Below are 22198 nucleotides of genomic sequence, written 5' to 3' on the forward strand. Positions count from 1 at the left end.
CCACTCCATCCCCAGGTGTCCTGCTAAAACCCAGCCTTCCCAGAGCCCAGTGCTGCTTGCCGATCTCCACTTGGCAGCAGGTGGTGTGCGGGTGTAGAGGAGGGGAAGCGCTGCAATGAAGTAAAAGTACTTTTGTAGGTCAGAGTTTATTGCTTCAGGGGATAGAGAGACCACCCCCAAAGTGTAGTTGTGTGAGTACAAATACACGCGTGTGGTTTTGGGGGAGAAGTGTCAAAGGAATCAATGACTCAAAAAGTGTTATTAAACTAATATTGGTCTTATGTATGTGTTGTATTTCAGATGCATTGGGGTCAAGGACTTAATGGTTAAAATAAACATGCTGGGGGAAAAAAGTCCACGTTAAACCTCCCTCCACCGTGCCTGACAAATATGGGGTTTCTCAGTTACTTTTCCCTTTTTACATATAAATCTGAAGGAGTCCCCTTCTCAAAGATCCCCCCAGGCCTCTGGTGGATCATTTTTGCCTTTGTTGATGTTTCCTCCTTTAACACTCTTGGGGACTATTTATTGTACAGAACAAGCTCTAGTATCTTAGTGCTCTTGGTAGCAGATGAAGAAAACCAGAGTGTACATTCATAGAGCTTAACCACATGCCAGGCACATTTTAAACTGTCTTCTTAAATCCATATGCCTTCAATGCCCATTTCTTGTATGAGGAAACTGAGGCAAAAGCGATCAAATAACTTGCCCAAGTCACAGCATTTGAATATAGATCTCTGAATCTTTTGATCCAAAGTCAATACCTTTTCTATTCCAATAAGAGTTTCCTGGGGAAAAATTTTTTATTACTGGTGAAATTAGCATTTTAATATTAAAACACTTTAAATCATTACTCCCTTTGAAGGAAAAAAAAGTGTATTATCTCCTATATCATCAGCATTATAGATGAGAGCTCTAACCCCCCTCCCCCTTGCCCCTGACTAACTCCTCTCTTTTGGAATTCCTTTTCTTCAGTGGGATCTGGTTCCATGCTGGAGGTATGGGGCTTGAGGGTGTGCGGGAGGAAGAGGACTTTGGATTGCAGTGATTGGAAGGCAAAGCAATTTGACTTATTACAGTGCTCAGATTAACCTCCTTTTAGTATAGCCGCTTGTGTATGTGCTTGAGTTGTGTGATCGAGGGCCCCCTTCTGTCACCTTAGCCTTGATATACGTCAGGTCTCTGAAAGGGGCTGAGGGAAGATCCAAATTGTTTTTTGTTAAGTATTTTCAAAGAGTATATGAATGTGAGTAAAAGGAATGTCTTGGGAAGAGATTTCCTAGCTTTAATCTAAATGAGAACTAGAGTTTGGATGTGTCTGATCAACAGGTTGGGTTGGGTATCTATACTCATGTAGGGAGAGGGGGTCCTGAGGAACCCTCTGAGAGATAACACATCTTGAAGAAAGAATGATGTAGGTGAACTTGACCCATAACAAAACTGGCAGGAGGGGAGGAATTTACATATTAGAGTTTGTAACCAATGATGTTTTCTCTGGCGAATATCTGAGAATCCCAGAGAAGACAGTCATTGATCCAGCTTGAGTAATGGCATTTCCTAAACCAATCAATTCTAGCCTGCATGTGAGATCATATAAGAACATGTCAACTCCTGAGGTGGCCAAGTTGGGGGACTGCTGGAGAAAAGGAGGGAACACTGAGCAGATTACCCCACAGATGTTTCCCACATCAAGTCATTAGCAGAAGCCATGCCTGGGATTTGAAGGTTAGCTGTCACTGCCAGTGCCAGTGTACCAGCTTCATCATCAGTGCATTTGAGTAAGTGAAAATGAGGTACAGCAAGTTCTAAAGTCTGTTTAAAGAAAACTAGTGGGATTCTGAGTTTAAATTGTGGATTGAATACATGTATAGTCATCCCTAAGTATCAGCGGGGTATTGTTCTGGACCTCAAGGATACCAAAACCCTCAAATGCTCAGGCCCCTTATATAAAATGGCATAGTATTTGCATATAACCTACAGACATCCTCCTGTATGCTTTAAATTATCTACAGATTACTTATAATACCTCATACAATGTAAATGATATATAAATAGAGGTAAATACAATGTAAATGCTATGTAAATAGTTGCCAGCATGCAGCAAATTTAAGTGTTGCTTTTTGGAACTTTCTGGAATATTTTTTTCAAATATTTTTGATCCACAGTTGGTTGAATCCATGGATATGGAGCCTGCAGACAGGGAGGGCTGAATGTATCTAACTTCATTTCCTCCTGAAACACCCTAAAACTACACTAAAGAGATTTTTACAAAAGATACAAACTACGCACATACAGGGAAAATAGGAGATCTGATAAAAGCAATGGAACTTTGGAAGCTAGAAAGCATGGGACTACTAACTGACTTAACAGGCCCAAGAAAGTTGGCTTCAAACCACAGAATCCTCAAAAGGCTCAGGAATTGACAGCATTGGGTACACCTGGGACTGGGATAAAGGCACGACCTTAAATAAGGAAGAAAAGCTAATTAAGAAGCAATTAGATTCCTAGCTATCTTTTTCCTTTTCATGTCACCAGGTGACTATTCCTCCCCTATCCTGAGAGAAATCTGGAGCTTATATTTCTGTAGAAAGTAAAGTAGATGGTCCTGGACTGAGGGATGCCAGGAACAGTTGAGAGCAAAGCTTCTTACTGGGGGGAAATGAGCTCATATATTCAATCTCTCTGACATATTCCCTCATTTATTTCTCAGCCAGACTCTCATCCATCAGGCAGGAGACTGGAAAATTCTTCTCTGGGAATCTGACAGAAACATGAAGAAAATTTTTAAATGCTGACTTCAGAGGCCTCCCAAGAAACAGTCCACCCAGGTCACCTTAGAGTAAAGCTCAAACTCAGCAAGCCCCACCTACTTGCTCAGTGCTTTTAATCAGTTTTTTAGTTCCCCACTATTAATCAAGAGGAAAAGAAACAAGGATTATCAAATAACTGAAGACAATCCCTAAAAAGTTAGATACCCACATAAATACAAGAAAAAGATAACATGGAGCAACAACAACTATGTAGAGAGGAGAAAAACAAACAAACAAGAATTCCTTTATCCTTAGATAATAGACACACTGCATATATGAAAAAAGAATAGGATGCTATAGGAAAGGATCATTTAGAGAACAAAAAAAGAACTATTAGAAATTAAAAACACAATCATGAAATTAAAAAAAATTAGAAGCACTAGAATGTAAGATCAAGGATTTTCTCAGAGAGTAGAACAGAGTAGACAAAGAGAAAAGAGTGAGAAAGTGAGAGGTCGGTTTTAGAAGGTTCACCATCAAAATAATAAGAGCTCTAGAGAGGACAGTGTAAATGGAGCAGAGAAAATCGCCCGTGAAATAATTCAAGAAAACTTCCCAAAACTCAGGAAAATGAGTTATCAGATCAAAAAGGCCTAGAGAGTCCTAAACACAGTGAATGGAAAACAGACTCTCACAAGGGCACATGGTAAAATTTCAGAAATCTGAGACAGACAGAATTTACATAAGCTTCTAGAGAGCAATAAACAGGGCATAAAAAGAGAATTAAGAAATTCAAATAACTCCAGACCTCTCCACAGTGACACAGCAAACAAGGCAATGGAGCAATAACTTTAAAGTTCTGGAAGGAGAATTGTTTCCAGTCTAGAATTTTATCCCCAGCTAAACAATCAATCAAGCAGGGCAGCTGCATTTCTTATCTCCAAGGAGCAACATTCAGAATACAGTGTTGTACAATAAAGTGGGTTAAATTTAAGTATGAGGATAGAATAAAGACATTTTCAGACAGTCAAGTCTCAAAAACTTATTTCCTATATCCTCTCTTTCTCAAAAGATTACTGGGAAACCTGCTCTACTAAAACAACAGAGTAAACCAGGAAATAGGAAGTCATGGGATATAGGAAGGGCTGGCTTTGTCAGCATCAACCCATACAGTTGCACAAAGTCCTACAAATAAAAAGGCCTCATACTTGATTCAATGTTCTAATGCTGCCATCTTGAAATTCCTAATTTTTCAAACAAGGAACTCTGCATTTTCATTTTTTCACCAGGCCCTACAAATTATGCATTCTAGTTCTGGATGCAAGAAATGGGTGACCCAAGTCAGAAGAAAGGCAAAGGGAATCCCCATGAGGACAGTGAAGGGAGATTTGAGGATAGCTATCAACAGACGTAGAGGACAATTATCCCAGACAGGAGCATGAGACTCAGGAGACAGACATGTTGGGGGTTGTCATGAAAGTTTCCACTCCTATTTTACCCTCTTTTTCAACTTGAGGACCAAATGCTTGAATGACCTTGCCCAGATTCTTATCTGTGTCACGACCATTTGTTGATGAGGTTTGTGCTCTTTTCCATGCCCTGCTGCCTGGATCAGGTGAGGACACTCATTTCATCTCATTAAAATTTCTACCTAAACTTGCATCTGTGAACTGGAGGTAAGGCAGAAAATAGAGAGCATCTCACACCCGCTGACCATATTTCTGCCTGACTCCAGTACGAGGCTCACCTGACAGCCTTGCCAGATGCCCTGACTCTGCAGAGTTTACTAAGACTAGCTCACGACATTGCCCGTTGACTTCCCCAGCAAGGGCTCATAAACTCTCAAGGAAGCTGACACCAAGGGATTCTGTTGCATTCATCCTTGAGTTTTCAATTAATAGTGTAACATTATGCAGCTACAGAATCTTCTAAAAGAAACAATATGTTGTTTGGGTATACAAACGTAGTCCATAGAACATAAAGAAAGCAGGAATGACTAACTCAAAGGTACAAATTAGTAGTAACCTGTGGGTGGCCACTGAGGGGGAGTGGGCAGAGGAGGATGCAGCTGGGGTAGGCACAGGGATCTGATAAGGTACTGTTACTATTTTATTCTTAAACTAGGCTAGGTGGTGAGTTCATGGGTATTGGGTTTTTATTCTTCTTTAAACTGTGCCTATATTTTAATAAATTCTTCTGAGTGCTTAATACAGTAAGAAATAAGACAAAATAATGAATGTCAATGCCATTATCATAGGATGAATTTAATCAATGGCCACATTTGGCCCTTGAGCTACACCAGTCCTCATAGTCCTTTCATAATAGAATTTTTTTTCTTTCATCATAGAGTTTTAAATAAAAAACCTTAGTCCATCTGGTCCAACCTCCTTTTTGTTTGTCACCATTATTTTAACTAGCTTTTGGCATATTCTCATATCAGATAAGTTGCAATATAAACTTAGAAGTTAATGTTTTTTTAAATGCTTAGTGAATTATTTGACTCCCTACTGCTGTTTCTGCCTTTCTCCTTCATCTGGGTCCTTTATCCTCTTGAAGGGTATGCTTGAAATTTTTTTTTCATTGGCCTTGATAATTCCATTTTGCTCAGATATATGGGGTGAAATGTGGCTGGGGAGACTGATGGAGAAAATTCTGTTTTTTACCATCAAAGCTCTCCTGCCTTTACTTCTCCCCCAACTGTGTATCCACTTGGGGTTTACTCAGTGCAACGCAAAGAGCTTGGGGATCTGGGATCTTTTTGCCTGGATGAGTGTGAGCTTGACTCACTGACATATTTGTCAAGTGATCCATTGGTCCAATGAGTAACATCCTGGAAGAAGCATGAGTTTTTGTTAGTCATAATTATTCCCTCGCCTTTCCTGGAATGCCTTTGAAGGCATCAGGCATCAGCAATATCTGTCATCAAAAGCTCTTTGTCTGCAGTTTCTGTGATTGTATTCAGCTTGTTCATGGCAGAGAAAGTTTTTCTCCCTAAAATGATGGCTTTCCTTCTTTAAAAGGTATCCACTATTTAGCCCACCTGCAGAAAGGAAGTTGGCACAGGTTCTGAAGAGCCAGTCAATTCTTTAGCTGTTCTTCTCAAACAAGCAACCCTTTCTTGATAGTCTAGAATTTTACTACAATTGCAGAAGTTGAGTAACTTGTCAGCTGGTCATTTGTAACCAATAAAACTGAAGAGATTATCCACCTTTATGTAAAGTTTGGATAAATAAACAAGATCTATAATTTTGGAACTGCATCTTAAGAGTTGAGGGTTGACTAAACTATGGATTACATCTAGATGAGATTTTACTGTAGTTCTTGGCATTTCTGACATGAAGAAATCAGAAATCTAAGTCAAAAGCGTACCTAGTAACATGTTAATTGTTTTCATGGAAGAGTAAAGCATGAGCTGAAGCACTGAGATATGAGAGGTTTTAGTTATAAGTTTTTTGTTGTTGTTGCAAAGGACAGAAACTCTTTGGTACAGGCTTCATAAAAGCAGGAAATTTACTATACTAACAATACAGGGGAGTCACAAAAGTTAAAGACAAAAATGTGATTTACCTTCAAGAAGGAATTGGAACCAGGAATGAGAAGGACCCAGTGACCCTTTTTCTCAACTCCACTCCCCTCTGCACAAGTACATCATTTTTCTCCCTCTTTGCAGATCGACTTTTCTTTGCTTCTTGGCAGAATGAGGCCACTCCTATGTTGTTTCAATGTTAGTCATGATAGTCTAGGCTTTGCTGAAGGAAGAAATAAATCCTAAACCATAGAGACTTTTTTCCCTCAGTCATGTCATACGTCTTTATGGGATGGGTGGCCCTTCTCCATCTTGTAGCTATGTCATCTGGAACATGTGGCCTCCAAGCTCACTGTGGTAGGGAAACAGAAAGTGGAGTGAGATCAGGGATGTTTTTAACAGCCAGGCCTAAAAGTAGCTGGTATCACTTCTATCTATTTCCCTTCGGCCTGAACTTAGTCACATGGCCCCCAAACTAACTGCAAGGAAAACTGGTACATGAAGAGGGTCGTATGGATGGTTTGTGAGCACTAACAGTCTCAATTATCTCTCTAATCAACAATAACCCAGAACAATTAGTCAGAGTCCTTGTTTTCCTGATAGTGTTTCTATTAGTCCAAACACCAAGTTTCTAGGGAAGAGACTCTGGCCCAGCTTTGGTCAGATGTCCACTCTGATCCAATATGATCTGCTTTGGAGGAGGGTCATGTTGAATAGAATGGCTGCCAGATTCCCACCCCTTTTACTGTGTGATTCGAGTCTGGAAAGGCAGGGCAGTGCTCCAAGAGAGGAGGCCCTCAGAACATTCATGTCTGCTACCTGGAGGCATGCTTTATTTCTGAAGCCTCTGAGAATTAGTCTTTCCCTTATGCTATCTCTCAGGAATGGTGTCTGTGTTTCATGGAATTCTTTATCTTAAAGATGAAAGTACAGTGGACCTGCTGGAAGAGTTAGGACTTGCCACTTTTCTTTCTGGGTAATTGTGCATAAGACCTAACACTGGAAATAAGGTGCTTGAGTTATGAGGTGGTTACCAGACATGTAAATGTGAAAACTGTTTTTCCCGATCTCATTTGAGAGCTACTAGAACACAAAAGTAGCCCTGGAGTCCTTCCGAATGGGCCGCCGGTGGTTGTCATTAGCACTGTTCCAAGCAGTCCCGCTCTCTTCTCCTGCTGGGTATGCAGTGAGGGTGCACTTCTTTGCCTCCTTTGTAATTAGGTGTGGACATGAAACTTGTTTTGGCCAATGAAATAGAAACAATCAGAGGCTTTAAGAGCCAGGGCACCATTCACTGTGTTTCCTTTTCCCTGCTGAGGAAATTGTCTAAGCACACGTTGAGATGGAGTAGCTCAGCCTGGACCCCGTGCTGACCCAAGCTGGACATTTAGCCCAAGCAAACAACTTTTGTGTTGAGCCACTGAGACTTTGGGTCCATTTGTTCCTGGAGATGAGTTAGTCCATTCTGTCTACAGCACATCCATTCCTAGCCATCCATTCTACCAGGGACCCCCACCCATATACACAGTCATGTGTGACAATCCTGCTCAAAGCAGTCTTCCTTCTCTCTTCTCTGCCAAGGAGGGTCAGCTGTGTGATTTCCACCAGATCGGCAGTGATTGTGACACTTGAGTCTGTGTGGTCTCTTATTGCAAAAGCCGTATGAATTATAGGGCCACAGATATTTTAAACTGCAAAATTGGGGGGATGGGGAGGACTATAGGATTGATTATATTTGAAATAAATATTTAGACATTCTTCACTGCTGCCACCCTCCAGGAGGCTAGGCTGATTCACTCTGCTTAGCACAGACTGCCTGCACAGACCACGCTTTGTTAGAGATTAGATAAAGATGAAGTGCTAAATAGAGAGCAAGGAAGAGCCGGAGACGCTGCTGTGGTTTGGTACAAACAAAGCCTACTTGTCTCGCTACAGCAGCTGTAACATCCTTCACAGGCTCCGGACTAATGAGCCACGCTCTGACTCACTTTCTAACAAGCTTTGCTTAAAGATGTTCTCAGGCCACATCAAGAATCCGGCAAATCTGATTACGTGTTAAAGGACCAAATTTTACTTTAGTCAGTAAAGATAAGAGAATGAAAGAGGTATTTGGAGATAAAGAGGAAATTCTAAGAGCTTATTCCAGACAGATAAGACCCAGCATATGACCAAACTGAATTTCTAAAAATCTTCAAGTATTAATGGCAGAAGCCAAGGAGTACCTTGAAGACACCAGAGGTGAAGGTAATGTAATGAAAATCGCCTGAGAGCAGCAAGAAGGGAGCCCCTTGGCTGAAGTCACAGTCCTGAACCTGAAACCTGATTGTCCATCTCCTCTGCACCATTCCCCCAAATGCTTGTTCTCCACTTTGGCCTTGACACCCCCAAATTATGCTTTTGGAATTCCTCCAAGAAGGCTCAGCCTCTTCTGCGCATTCTGTTCCAGACTCTAGAGATCAGCACTTGGCCTGTCTTAGGCTCAGGGCCATGGCCAGCCCAGAGCTTGTATGCAAATGAGAAAAGAGGTCCCATCTTCCTTGCAGATGCTGCTATGAGTCAAGATGTTCAGCCTGGAGAATAGAGCACAGAACAGATTTCAGACTCCACTCACCTTCTTGGTGGAACCCTGAGGACAGAGCCCATCCTGCACGTCTGTTCCCAGCACCCTGCCTGTTTGCCCACTATCCTTGAATTCTGTCATCATCCAGCCTGGGAGCTGCCGTGTACAAAAGTCTGGGAGTTGGTACAAAATTCCCCAAAGAAACTGTGATGCTGAGGAGGAGGAAGAGAAGGATAATAATAATTATTATTAGTCATTAGTAATATTATTATGGTTATGTATTACTCTGGCAATTAGATTTGTAGCATACTCCCAGAAAAGCCAACTTAATAAATATTGCTGCTAAATTCTCATTCTAATAATATTGGTTTACAATTTTGTTCCTGCAAGCAAGGGCTACTGGCTCAAATCTCAAATTGGAGAAGGAAGGAGAACATGAGGAGGAAAAGGGGATAAAGGGGATAGAAGCGAGGGCAAAGAATTAACTCCTGTCTTAGGCCATGTGTTGAAATTAGGGATGCTCACTCTGGGCATTTTTCAGCCTCCTTTCTACACGTGTCCTAGAGTGTCCTGTGCCCTCATGACATCTACCCACACACACACCCTGTCCCACTTACAGACAGCTACCATATTCTAGAATTATCTACTCTTCTTTCTCCAGCAAACAAATTCCATCTTCTTAGTGCAGTTGGTTTATAAGAAGGAAAGCAATCTGGCTGAACCAAACCATAGGAGGATAAGAATAACTGATGATCACTGTGCTTTCCTAGAAGTTTCTTCCCCCTCTCTTTTTTATATTTGTTATTTGTTTGTTTTCATGGGGATGTTTATTAAAATGAAGGCACACCCCTGGCTGGATGTTTGCTCCTGGAAACAGCTCCCCCAAGCTGTTCCTACTCCTATAAATCCTTCCCTCTTTTTCCTGAGGTGCCCTGGATTTTCTAGAGGCTCTAATATTTCTCTGTAGTGATTCACTTGCAGGAGAAGCAGCAGGGACCCTGGTGGTCAGACAATCTTAGGGAGGGAATAAGAGATTGTGTTCATTGTGTGTACCTAGGTGTAACGCAGGTCCTGAGGCTGCTGGAGGCCTTATGTGGGCATTATACTTTCACAGCCTACAGTGGTACACAGTCCAGGTCCTAAAAATCTTCGCAGAAGAAGAGTGTTTTCTGTAGTGAGACATGCCCAATTAAACTGAGTCAAACATGAGTCAGCGCAGCACACACAGTGTGCATAATATTACTGTGAGGGTATCCCTCAGCTGACGTTGCACTGCCTGAAATTTCACATTATGGGAAATTATCTTTTTAATTAAATGATTTCATAGTGAGTAACATGTTCTATAGTGAACAGTGAGTGAGCTAATAATGTTCCCCTGCAAAACAAAGCATAGTGTGGGAAGACAAAGTTGTATTTTAATGGATCCCCAATTATGCCAGAGTCACTATAACTGGAGGCTGATGAAGACAGACTGGTTCTTAGGATATTGACTCCCCAGTCTGTAGAAAATACCAAAAATACAATCCTGAAATGTGAAACAAAATAAATATATTATTTTAATTCATGTCTCAGGACTTCAGTAGGAAATCACTCAAGTTACACATCTAAAGTCTCTTGCTAGAGTTTCCCCAGCTTCTTGCCTCTGCTTCATTTGCACAAACATAAAAGGAATGTGCTGGTCTTTTTATTTTTATTCTAAAAACAGAAATTGGAAGAACTTGTTGAGAATATTTGATATGACTAAGCTCAAGAACAAACAGTCAGGGGAATTGTCTCCTTGGAATCAAGTTTGGGTTGGGGAAGGGCTTACTCAGCACCCGGGTACTCAGCGCTCTCTAAAGAGACCAATACCCGCAGGCTGCTCAGTGGGAGGGGTGACCAGCGTCATTAGTCCCTGGGTTTAGACAAAGGGGGCCTACAATGGCTATTTTGTTTTCTGCTTCCCCAAAGAACAAGGCTAAAGAATATGCTACTCATGATTAATTCTGGAGAAAAAATTCCATGCAACTAGAATTTTTTCCAAGATTTAAAACAAAACAAACAAAATGTTCAACCCATATCAAAACCCTCCTAGGACAACTGATATTGTGCAGTGTGGAGAGTGCTTAGGAGAATGTGCTATTTGTTCTCATCCTTTTTCAGGCCTTGTTCGTCCTCGTGGCAGATTTAAAGGCCAATAAAAGACAAAGGCAGAGGTAAGGCTGCCCCTGGACACATGGTGAGTGGGCAGCATGGGGTGAAGCAGAGGGAATGAGGGGTGGGAAGTAGAGGGCAGCTCACCACATGAATCAGTCACTTAATCTCATGAATCTTAGATTCTTCATCTGTAAATTGGGTGACAAGACTAGATCGGGGTCCCCACCTTCTCTGTGAAGCCTTCCATGATTACTCGGATTGCATTTCTACTTCCTTTTTGATTTTTAACCCCCTAACCATGACAGTCTCTTAGGCATAATTTGTATTCAGTACATACAAATTTATATTTTATCAATGACTATGGAATTTCAGTCCCGATCTATGTAAATTGCAGATTACTCCTTCCATGGGTAGCTGGGGAAAGAGAGATGGAGGTTGAAAATAGAAAAGGAACTAAAGCAGAGTCAAAGGAGAGACTTTTGAAATCTCTCCTTGGGGTCAATGGGGCACAATACCTCTGGGACACTGTAGCCCCTGCTTCTGAGTCATCCCACCTGAGGGGTGAGAACTGGGCATTTTCCCACCAATTCTGCTTTGCTCCAGGAGGTGATAGATCCCCAGCGCTTCCAGCCTGCCTCAGATCCTGTCTGCCTCTGCAGCTGGAAAAAGCCTTTAGGCAGAGTCTCAGATACTTGTAGTAGGAAGCTCTTGGCATAAAAACAATATGGATAGGGCAATAGTGTGGCTGATAGAAACCACCAAGTCACAAAATAAGAAAGACCTTGAACTTGAACCTTCAGAGGAGGGCCAAGTCCAGAAAGAAATCTTCTCATTATGGATATTTTTAGCAATACTGCAAAATAGTTTATAAACATCTTATTGAAAAGGCAGAAAAGAAGGTCCTGAAAGGTATCTTGCTAGTGAATATGAAATGGTAGAGGGTTGATCATCCATGTAGTAGTCATGACCACTAAGGTAAGATGTATAAGTCATATTTAATTTGGTACAAGAATATGTAATTCTAATGGCTTTCAGAAGTTTACACCAAACATCTCCCCTAACATGATTTCCACCGTAAAGATTTAAGTTCTTGAACCACAAGTCCTTCCACCTCAGAGTTCTTAAGAACATGGTCTCCACAGTCCACTATTGTACAGCCTTTTGTTATTTCATTTTTTATTTATACTATTCAACCCCATTAGAAACTGAATTCTCTGAATTTTTCCTAGCTAGCACCTAGAACAACTCTTTGAACATACTAGTTCTTCAATAATCTTATTGATGCCATCCTATTTTTTAAAATAGCTGCACAATTGTATTTCTAAAACGATTATGAAAATGATATAAATTTATAAGGAAATGTATCTTGACGACAAATGAACAAAGATACGAATAGTTCACACAAGGGGAGGAGGGTCAAGCAAGAACAGTAAACAGATGTGAAACACGCGAAGCTCCTCTAATAACTCGATTTTGTGGAACCTCGCATTTGACCTGGCCAGAGCCCCTACCTTTGGGTTAATGCTCTGCTTTCCACTCCAGACAAATGACTCTGATAAGGACCGCAAGTTGTCGTACCCAACTTCTCGGCCATGTTGATTGATTTAGGAGTGAGCAACTGACTCAAGCCAGGCCAATAAGACTGCTTCCCTGAAATGTGGAGTTGATAAAGACATGCAGTCACCATCAATACAAAGCATGGAGACTCCTGGTGGCCAGGTTTCCAACCTTGTGAAGGAAGGAAGGTTGAGAAAAGCAGGAGGCCAGAGACAGGGAGAGGAAACAAGCACCTAGTCACACTCCCACCTTTCCTTCCTGCAAAAGGTTGAGGATTTTTACTTGAAACCAAGGGCTCCATCTATTGCAATGGAAAAATACAAATGTAAATAAATGTAAGGTAGGAGTCTTGTACCAGTAAAATAAGAACAACAATACATTAGCATGAAAGTTTGGATGCACCTGATGATTCTGTAAGCTACTGCTTTTTCTGGAAAGCATCTTGGATCTGTATGACATGAACGAGAGACTAAAATTCACCATTCTTCACAACCCGAGCTTATAATTCCATGATTAATAGAAATGATCAAACACTTTGTATAAGTTACAATAATTTGAGTAGATGAAAAGAAGGAAATTAACATTTATCGAGTTTTAGAATGCAACAAATAGTATATTAAGAACCCTACATAACAATAGCTTATATTATTGGACACTTATGGTGTATTAAGCTCAGTTCTAAGGGTTTGCATGTATATATTATCTCGTAGAATTTTCATACTAATAATATGAGGTGGGTACTATTATTATTCCTATTTTTTAGTTTTTAGATGAGGGAGGATAAGTAATCTGCCCAGGTTCACACAGATAAGTGGTAGAGCCAAAATTCAAACACAGCTAGTCTGCCAGTGCTTATACCTTGAGCCATACATTATATATCATCTTATTTAACTTTGCAAACTGTAATTTATACCAAGGAAATAATTCAAAAGAAAGAAAAGACATCTAGATGCATATAGGAGCACTTATTAGCATATCTAAAACCTAGGAAAAGTCCACGTACACACCTAGAGGGAAATAAGAAGACAGCAAATGTGATACGTTGATACACTAAAGCATTACATTGCTGGTAGGAATGATAAAAATAAGAGACATATAAAAATGGATAAAAGACTATAGAAACAGCAGATGAGAAAAAGTACAATTCAGAATGATAAATACTGTTTCCTAACAATTATGCACATTTGTTTTTATGCAAGTAGCAGATTGAAAAAAGTCTTCAGGGTTTATGAAAACATGGAAATTTGAGTTTTTTTTTTTTTTTCCAGTAAGTTCATGTTGCTCTTGGTATTTAGATATTTCCAATTAACTTTCATTGTAAAGTTGATTAAATACCCAATTAAAAGCAAACTTATTAAAGATTTAAAGTAGTATTAATGGAAGCAAATAAGGAAGAGAGTCTGTGAGATTAAAAAAAGAATTTTTTTTTAATTCAACATTTTGGGGGGAGTAGGGTATAGCTCAGTGGTAGAGCACATGCCTAGCATGCAGGAGGTTCTGGGTTCAATCCTCAATAACTCCATTTAAAAAAAATGAAAAGAAAAAAAAAACCTAATTACCTCCCCACACCAAAAAAAAAAAAAAAAAGAAAAAAGACTTCTTTGAATTCAACATTGTATTATTGTATCTGTTGTTGTTTAATATTTTTTTATTGAGTTATAGTCAGTTTACAATGTTGCATCCGTTTCTGGTGTACAGCACAATTTTTCAGTTGTACATGAATATACATATATTCATTTTCATATTTTTCATTGTAAGCTACTGCAAGCTATTGAATATATTTCCCTGTGCTATACAGTATAAACTTGTTTATCTATTTTATATATACCAGTTAAAAAAAGAATTTTTATTGGAAAATTCTTGTTTGAAGAATATAAATAAAAATGAGAAGGACTGTATAATATACTAAAGGAAAAAATTTAAAAGGTATATTGACATCTGCTCATCTGTCCCTAATCTGTTGCAATCCCACCTATTCCTCAAAGTCTTTCCCCTATGCTGCCAGCCTGAAGCCCCCAACCACAAGCTTCCTCAGAGCAAACTTGGGACTTCATTTGTCTCTCTCTTATGGTACTTGCCCCTTTCCACCTTATTTTATAGCTATCTGTGTACTTGGCCTCTTTCTTAACAATAAACTCAATAAAGGTGGCAACCACGGATCTTCAAGATCTTTGTAGGCCCCAGTAGCCCCACATACTGCCATACAGTGCGTGCCCAACATGTGTTTGTTCCATGAATAAGTGTTCTTACAAGAGTAAGAAGAAAAAGACTTGGAAGGCTCAGTTTTGAGCAACAAGCAACTGTGATTGGGGATGTTAGAATGGTTTGTTCTTTTTTATTGAAGTATAGTCAGTTTACAGTGTTGCATCAATTTCTGGTATACAGCATGATGTTTCAGTCATACATACATACATATATTCCTTTTCATATTCTTTTTCACTATAGGTTACTATAAGATATTGAATATAGTTCCCTGTGCTATATGGTAGAAACTTATTGTTTATCTCTCCTACATATAGTAGTTAGCGTCTGCAAATCTCAAACTCCCAATTTATCCCTTCCCACTCCCTTTCCCTCCCTGATAGCCATAAGTTTGTTTTCTATGTCTGTGAGTCTGTTTTGCAGATAGGTTCATTTGTCTTTTTCTTTTCTAGATTCCACATATAAGTGACATCATATGGTATTTTTGTTTCTCTTTCTGGCTTACTTCACTTAGACTGATGATCTCCAGGTCCATCCATGTTCCTGCAAATGGCATTATTTTATTCTTTTTTATAGCTGGGTAGTATAGAATGGTTGTTCTTAAGAAAGTTATTTCTTCTACCAGATTGAAGAGGGAAGTGGTGGTGTTCTCATGGACTCCAGAAGAGTAGCAGAAGCATCAGGCAATTTTGATTTTGTGAGCTGTGAAGCCAATATAACTGGAGATGGTGAAAACAACCATAAGCCCTGATTGATGATTGCAGCTGGCAGAGAACATTGAAAAGAGGAAAGCTGACAAAAGATTACGTGGGAATAGAAATCAGGAGTATCAGAGGTGTTATCCTAAAGAAGTCTTACGGTCTTTCCCTCATAAGGCCCAAGGTCCTTCTTTTCATGACTTTTTTTAAAAGGCCAGATTTTCTCTTTCTACCTCCTTTAATCATAGTGAGTTTGTTGGAATGAGGAAAGTGGATTGGATATTCTTTCTAACACACACGTAATGTTTCCCTGATGCCAATGACTACATTCATCTTTTACCAAATAGGAAAGGACATATATTATCAAAGAATTCCTATTCCTATTTGAATTCCTGAAGTTTCAAGGATTCTAAATCTTTTCCACACTGATTATAACCTTGAAGGCAATGATGTAGGTTCTGATTCAGATGGTGTACCAAATATCTGATGGTTCTTCTTTCCCCCTCTGCCAGCATGATGTGCAGGAACACCTTGCATGTTAGAATTGTATGCTCTTTGAGTTCAGGAACTAGGTCATAAATTATGTATGATATCTGAGCAATGCCATACTTAAATATTTACTAGTGTGATTTTATCTACTACTAGTTGTGGAGACATAAATGTTCCCAGTACCTAATCATGTGTATGAAGATCATTCCTTTACCTTGCCCATTAAATAGAGTCCTCTTTAAAGAAATTTTTCTGTGCATAATGATTGGCTTATGGTCTGTCTTCCCTCACCAGAATGTAAGTTCCGTGAGAGCAAAAGTGTTGTCTGCTTTGTTTAACTATGGTATCCCCAGAAACTACAATATTGCCTGGTATTTAGTAAATACTAAGTGCTGAATAGGTGAATGGATAAGTGATTGAATTACCAAGCCACTGGTTGTGGCTTTAAAGTCTTTTGTAAATATTACCCTGAATATCTTACATACATATACATACACGTGTGGCTCTTTGGTGATCTTCTCTCCCCTCCAACCCTTCCCCACCAACTCATCAGAAAAACTATGTAATCATTGACTATGCTCAAGTATCCATCCAGCTTTCACTGAATAGAAAATGAAAATGCTTTCCTTTTACAGAAACTTACGTGGGGATCTTGCATCTCAAAAAAAGATGTTTGTAATACCAAAGTGTTTTCTGTTTTATTGAATCCAGATTGTTGGGTGGAGTCCCTTTGCTAAAAGTCACTCTTAAGCAGAATGAATTGCTTGTTATTCTCACAAAGAATTTACAGGAAGCAATTTGTAAAGGTTGCCATCAGGCTGAAGTCATTGTTGGCGCTGCGAATCAGTGTGTCATCAACCTCAGAGCAGTCATTTAACCTGGATCTGCTCAGAGAAATCTCCATAATGCAAGGAAAATTGAATTCTACTGTTTCAGATTATAATCACTTTTGATATTATTCCAGTTGGATCATGGAGTTTAAAATATCATAAATATCAGTTTCTCTCATCCTGCCACTGGATAGAAATAGATATTTTACATGTGCTTAACACTGGCCCTATCATTACCAGCTCTTTCACAAACTGTTTTGTTTTGTTTTTGATCTGCTCTCCTATTGGAATAGGTTACAGGGAAGCAAGCACTTCAGGATTCAAAAGTTTAGAATCTTGCAGTTTTGACCTTGAATTTAAAAAATAATCTGCTCTCCTCCTCTCGTTGTACTCATGAAGTTGCTGTAGGCATAGCCAGGAAATGAATGGTTTGCCAACTTATTCTGGCCCATTCCAGCTGGTAACCTGTCTGCTGGTCAAATAATAATAACGACAACAACAAAAAGTTCTACTCACTTTGAAGGATCTACCTCTAATCTAGGTGACAAGTGGGACAATTTTTCTAGATAGGCCTATGGGGGCATCATTATAGCAGAGAAACACTGGATCCAGACGCGTAGTGAAGATGGACAATTCTGTGCTCCCAGTTTCTCTTCATGTGTTTATTTTCATCACCCTGGGAAAACAGGGCTAAAAAGATGGAAACACATATATTCAGACTATTAGAAAGCATTAGGCCAGTTCCCTGTGTTTCCAATACCAGACTGGAAAACAAGGTGTTGACAAAACCAAAATGATTATTTTTTAGCCTCATCCAAATAATGCCCAATGTATTTACTGATTCGACAAAGAAGAATTGAATGTTGTGACCTAGCAGCACAAAGAAGATTGAAAATAATGCAGGAACATCTTACTGCATAGACTCCCCAAGGACTAAATGATTTTGAATGAATGTATCCCTGACTATACACTGCGAACAATCATAAGCTGATGTTAAAATCCCTCTGTCTCGGTGAAAGATGCAGCAACCGTCAAGTCTTAAGTGCTTAAAGATGCTTCACTCCATGGAGTAATTATCCTAGAAGAAGACTGACAAGAAGTACATGGTCCTGTGTCTCGTTCCTCTCCAAACACAATCATGCCCTTTGTTTGGGAGCTGAGACTGCTTGTTCACAAGCCCTGTCATTCAGCTCCCTGATCTCTGGGCCTCCCAGGTTGAACAAGGTTTCTTGATTGAGTCAAGCCATTCATTTGCTGGCTGACCCTGGCCAGCGTGGCCTGTTGGCTGCTATCACCCTCCAACAGCTGATGCTCACAGTGTGACATGATTTGTCCTGATAGCGCTTCCACCACCCACCTGTTGTTCCCATCACTTGGCCATTCCACAGCCGATTAGACAGCCTCCAGCCTGTGGTTCTTCTGCATCTGGGCCAAAGAAATTAATTTTCACTCATCATTCTTAGTTGCAGCTGGCTAATTGGACTCTAGGGTCACTTCTTTGTCTTGTATAATTAATCAAAATCTACTTAGTTAATTATTGCAATATTTGTTCAACAGCTATCTACTGAACATTTACTATGTGCCTAGCACTGTGCAAGGTGCAGAGGTTACAACAGGCCACACAAGTTCCAGTAAACCAAAAAATTAATACACTTCTCTAATTTCTATCTAGTTTTCCTATTTGTAAGTTGAATAAATTTTCTTAAGTATGAAACCATGATCCCTTCCTTTGTAATTTCTTCTAACTCAAAAATATTATCATCTCTCTAGCAATCTGATTAGCATTCATTTGCTCTTCTTTATTTGCATATGTATGAGTTTAATGATGTTTAGTTACCTAAGACTTCTGGAATACATTTTAGTGGGCTGGTATGAAGTATTTGACCTAAAATAATTTAATTCAAGTTTCTAATGAATGATTCCCATAAGTATGTATTTTAGAATCTTCTCTATTGTTTTGCATTGTACTTGGTTCTTTTTAAATCCTTATATATAACTGGGCCTATTTCTGAGGTTTCTCTTCTGATTCACTGACTTTGTTTCTACTTTGTTTGCTCATTGTCCTTTCTCTTTTTCAGAATATTTTTGTTATTCTCACCTCTTTACTTTTCTAAATGAACATTATGACATTCTTTTTAAATCCTTAAAGAATTCCATTTTTATTTTGTTTGGGATTGCATTAAATTTAAAAATGACATATTCTATTAAGCATTGACATCTTTAAAATATTTTATTCTTCCTAGATGTTATTGCCTAATAAATTTTGTTATTTTGTTTATATACCCAAACACTTCTTAGGTCTACTTCTCTTTATACATATATTATTGCTGTTTAAATTGAATCTCTTTTTTAAAATTAGATTTTTCCAGTTTGTAATTGTTGGTATTCAAGAATATTAATGGCTTTTCCATATTTTATATTTCAGCTGGCCACTTATTATTGTAGTAAGTCTAAAAATTTTAGCTGATTCCTTGGGCATGTTTGTTAGATACATAATCAATTGTCTTCAAATAGTGATGTTTTTGTTTCTTCCATTATTTATTTCACTTGGGTTTGTTTCATCTCTTTTCTTGCATTGTCCTAAACTTGCAAAACAATAATAAAATCAAAATGATGATAGACAGCAAGTCGCTAGTAACACTGTCTTAAATATTTCTCTTCCTACCTAATGAGCAACACCGAATGAGGGATGAGGGATGGCAGAAAGTTTAGAATCAAACATTGCTGTATGGAAAACTTGGCCTTTCATAAATTTAATAACTCTGACTTATGCCTCTTGGTCTTTTGAGTAAGAGCTAGTAATTATGATATTGCAGTGCTATTAATAAAATTGAATCAGGAACTGGAAATATGATATTTGTCATGAATTGAAGCTTTATTCTAATACCTGGGGTTGACATTGCTATAACTATCACAGAATTATAGTTTGAATGTCAGGTTTCCTCCAAAAATAGTATTTCCTGCTGATTTAAAAGGCTACGTAGCTACTAAGGAATAAATTATGATTTTGAATAACACTATCAAGAATGTTCATTCTTCCAGTTGCTACACTCCTAGAAAAGCTATTAGAAGTCAAAATTATATAAGGGAAGCCTAGTTCTTCCATAGAGATAATGGTATAATAAATCCAGAATTTAGTTAAAAAACTAAGGGTCAAATATCCAAATTTTCCTAGCAATGACTACAAATACTGTATTAAATAAAATATAAAATGTTATATAATATAAAGCTTTGTTGCGTTTATCTATAAACTAACTTATTAGTTTATTGGCCAGGACAATGCAATCACTCATCATGTGACTTTATATTTCCTAGAACAATGTCATGTTCTGTAAATATTTCTCATTTTCCTGGTCATTTCTTCTTATTTCATTTTACTTTTTTAAATTGAAGTAAAATTGGTATAAAACATTATATGTTTCAGATATACAGCATTATAATTTGACATCTGTATACACTGCAAAGTGATCACCACCAAAGGTCTAGTTACCATCTGTCACTATATAGTTGACCCCCTCCCCCACTGTTCGCCCACCCCTCAACTCCCTTCCCTTTCCACTAACCACCAATTTGTCCTCTGCATCATAGTGGCTATGTCTTGACCTTTCAGTCCAACTTTTATGGTTGTTTACCCTCATCTCAGTTTTTCAATTCCAGGTTCCAGAAGGAGGAATATAATTGACCCAGCTCATCATCACCAGTAAATCCAAAGCAGGGGTCCCTGAGCAGCCTATGGATGGGTGCTTTGGGTCAAGTGTCCCTCCTTAGTCCAATGAGCTATAGCCAGGGGACAGGAGTAAGACCATTAGAGCATACCGGGGTGTGAGTAGGGAAGGGGACATGAGAAGGTAGCCATACTTGGCATATTGTAACCAAGGATCTTTGCCAGATGTAAGGAGTAGTCTAATAGGTATAATTTTGATGATCTAATATATGGAAGTAATTTTAATGGTTTATGGAGGCAATGGTTTGATATATTTGAAATTTGAACTGTCCCTCCAAATTCAGAGTTGTATAGTCACCATTTCTAGAGTAAGCAAGATATACTAGGGGAAAAAAATTGTAGGATTTGAAATCAGATGATTTTATAGTACTTTATAGCAAGTATTTTTAGAATATTACCTAAAAATAATACAAGGTTTAAAGATCAGCTTGCCTATCATTCAGTTGCCTTGAAAATAGATTTTTTTTTCTTTCTTGGACTACCCATTTCCTCAGCAGTAAGAGCTTCCCTTTCCAACATGATATTATGCAGAATACCCCTGCTTTTTAAATGTATGAACTGATCCTCACTAGTGGTGAATTGTCATCTTTTGATCCTGCTTAAGCATACTGGGACATCACTGTATGTAGAAGCCTCAAAGTTTGTGTTTAAATAATGCTGGAATCAGAATCACATACCCTTGCATGTAATTCTGTATCACAAAATCAAATGTCCTCCCATATATGACCCAGTTCTGATTTTTGTCTTATGAAAATGAGTTGGTGGGAGAAAATATTTGTAAAGCACATATTTGACAAAAACCTTACATCTGGAATACATTTTTTAAAAAATCCTCAAAACTCAACAATAAAAAAAAGAAACAATCTGATTATAAAATGGGCAAAAGACATGAAGAGATTTCACAGAAGAGGATGTAGAGATGGCAAATAATGACATGAAAAGATGTTCAGCATCATTAATCATTAGGGAAATGCAAGTTAAAATCACAATGAGATATTACCACACACCTCTCAGAATGACTAAAATTTAAAAATAGTGATAATACCAAGTGCTGGTGAGGATGGAGAGAAATTGTATCTGTCATATGCTGCACTTGGGAAGGTAAAATGGTACAGCCACTCTGGAAAAGAGTTTGGCATTTTCTTACAAAACTAAACATGCAACTCAGCAATGAACTCTTGGACATTTATCCCAGAAAAATGAAAACTCATGCTTACACAAAACCAGCACAACGATATTCATTGCAGCTTTATTCCTACTAGCAAAATACTGGAAACAGCCCAAATGCCCTTCAGTGGGTGAATGGTTGAACAAACTCTGTACATCCGTACAATGAAATACTACTCAGCAATGAGAAGGGATGAGCTATTGGTATATGAAACAACCTGGATGGACCTCTAGGACATTATGCTTAATGAAAAAAATTTAATCTCAAAAGGTTAAATGCAGTAAGATTCCATTTATATCACATTTTTGAAATTACAAAACTATGGAGATTGAGGTTAGTGGTAGCCAAATGACAAGGAGGGGATGAGGTACCAGAGCGCTAATACAAAGTGGTAGCAGGAGGGATTCCTTCTGAAATAATCCAACAGCTGAATCTTGATTTTAGGGGTGGTTAAATGAGTCTATACAAGGAATTAAATTGTTTAAAACCACACACACACACACACCACACAGATGAATGCTGGTCTAAAAAAAAATGATAACAACTGAGTACCATGCC

The 22198-nt window shown here is 38.7% G+C and overlaps 1 protein-coding gene across 2 annotated transcripts in view; it reads left to right on the forward strand.

The window, feature by feature from the left end:
- LOC116669001 (EH domain-binding protein 1-like) overlaps positions 1-22198 on the forward strand; it is a 197534-nt gene that overhangs the window by 42029 nt on the left and 133307 nt on the right. The window lies entirely within an intron of this gene.

The sequence above is a fragment of the Camelus ferus genome, chromosome 15 (assembly GCF_009834535.1).
Source record: "Camelus ferus isolate YT-003-E chromosome 15, BCGSAC_Cfer_1.0, whole genome shotgun sequence".
Classification (NCBI taxonomy): domain Eukaryota; kingdom Metazoa; phylum Chordata; class Mammalia; order Artiodactyla; family Camelidae; genus Camelus; species Camelus ferus.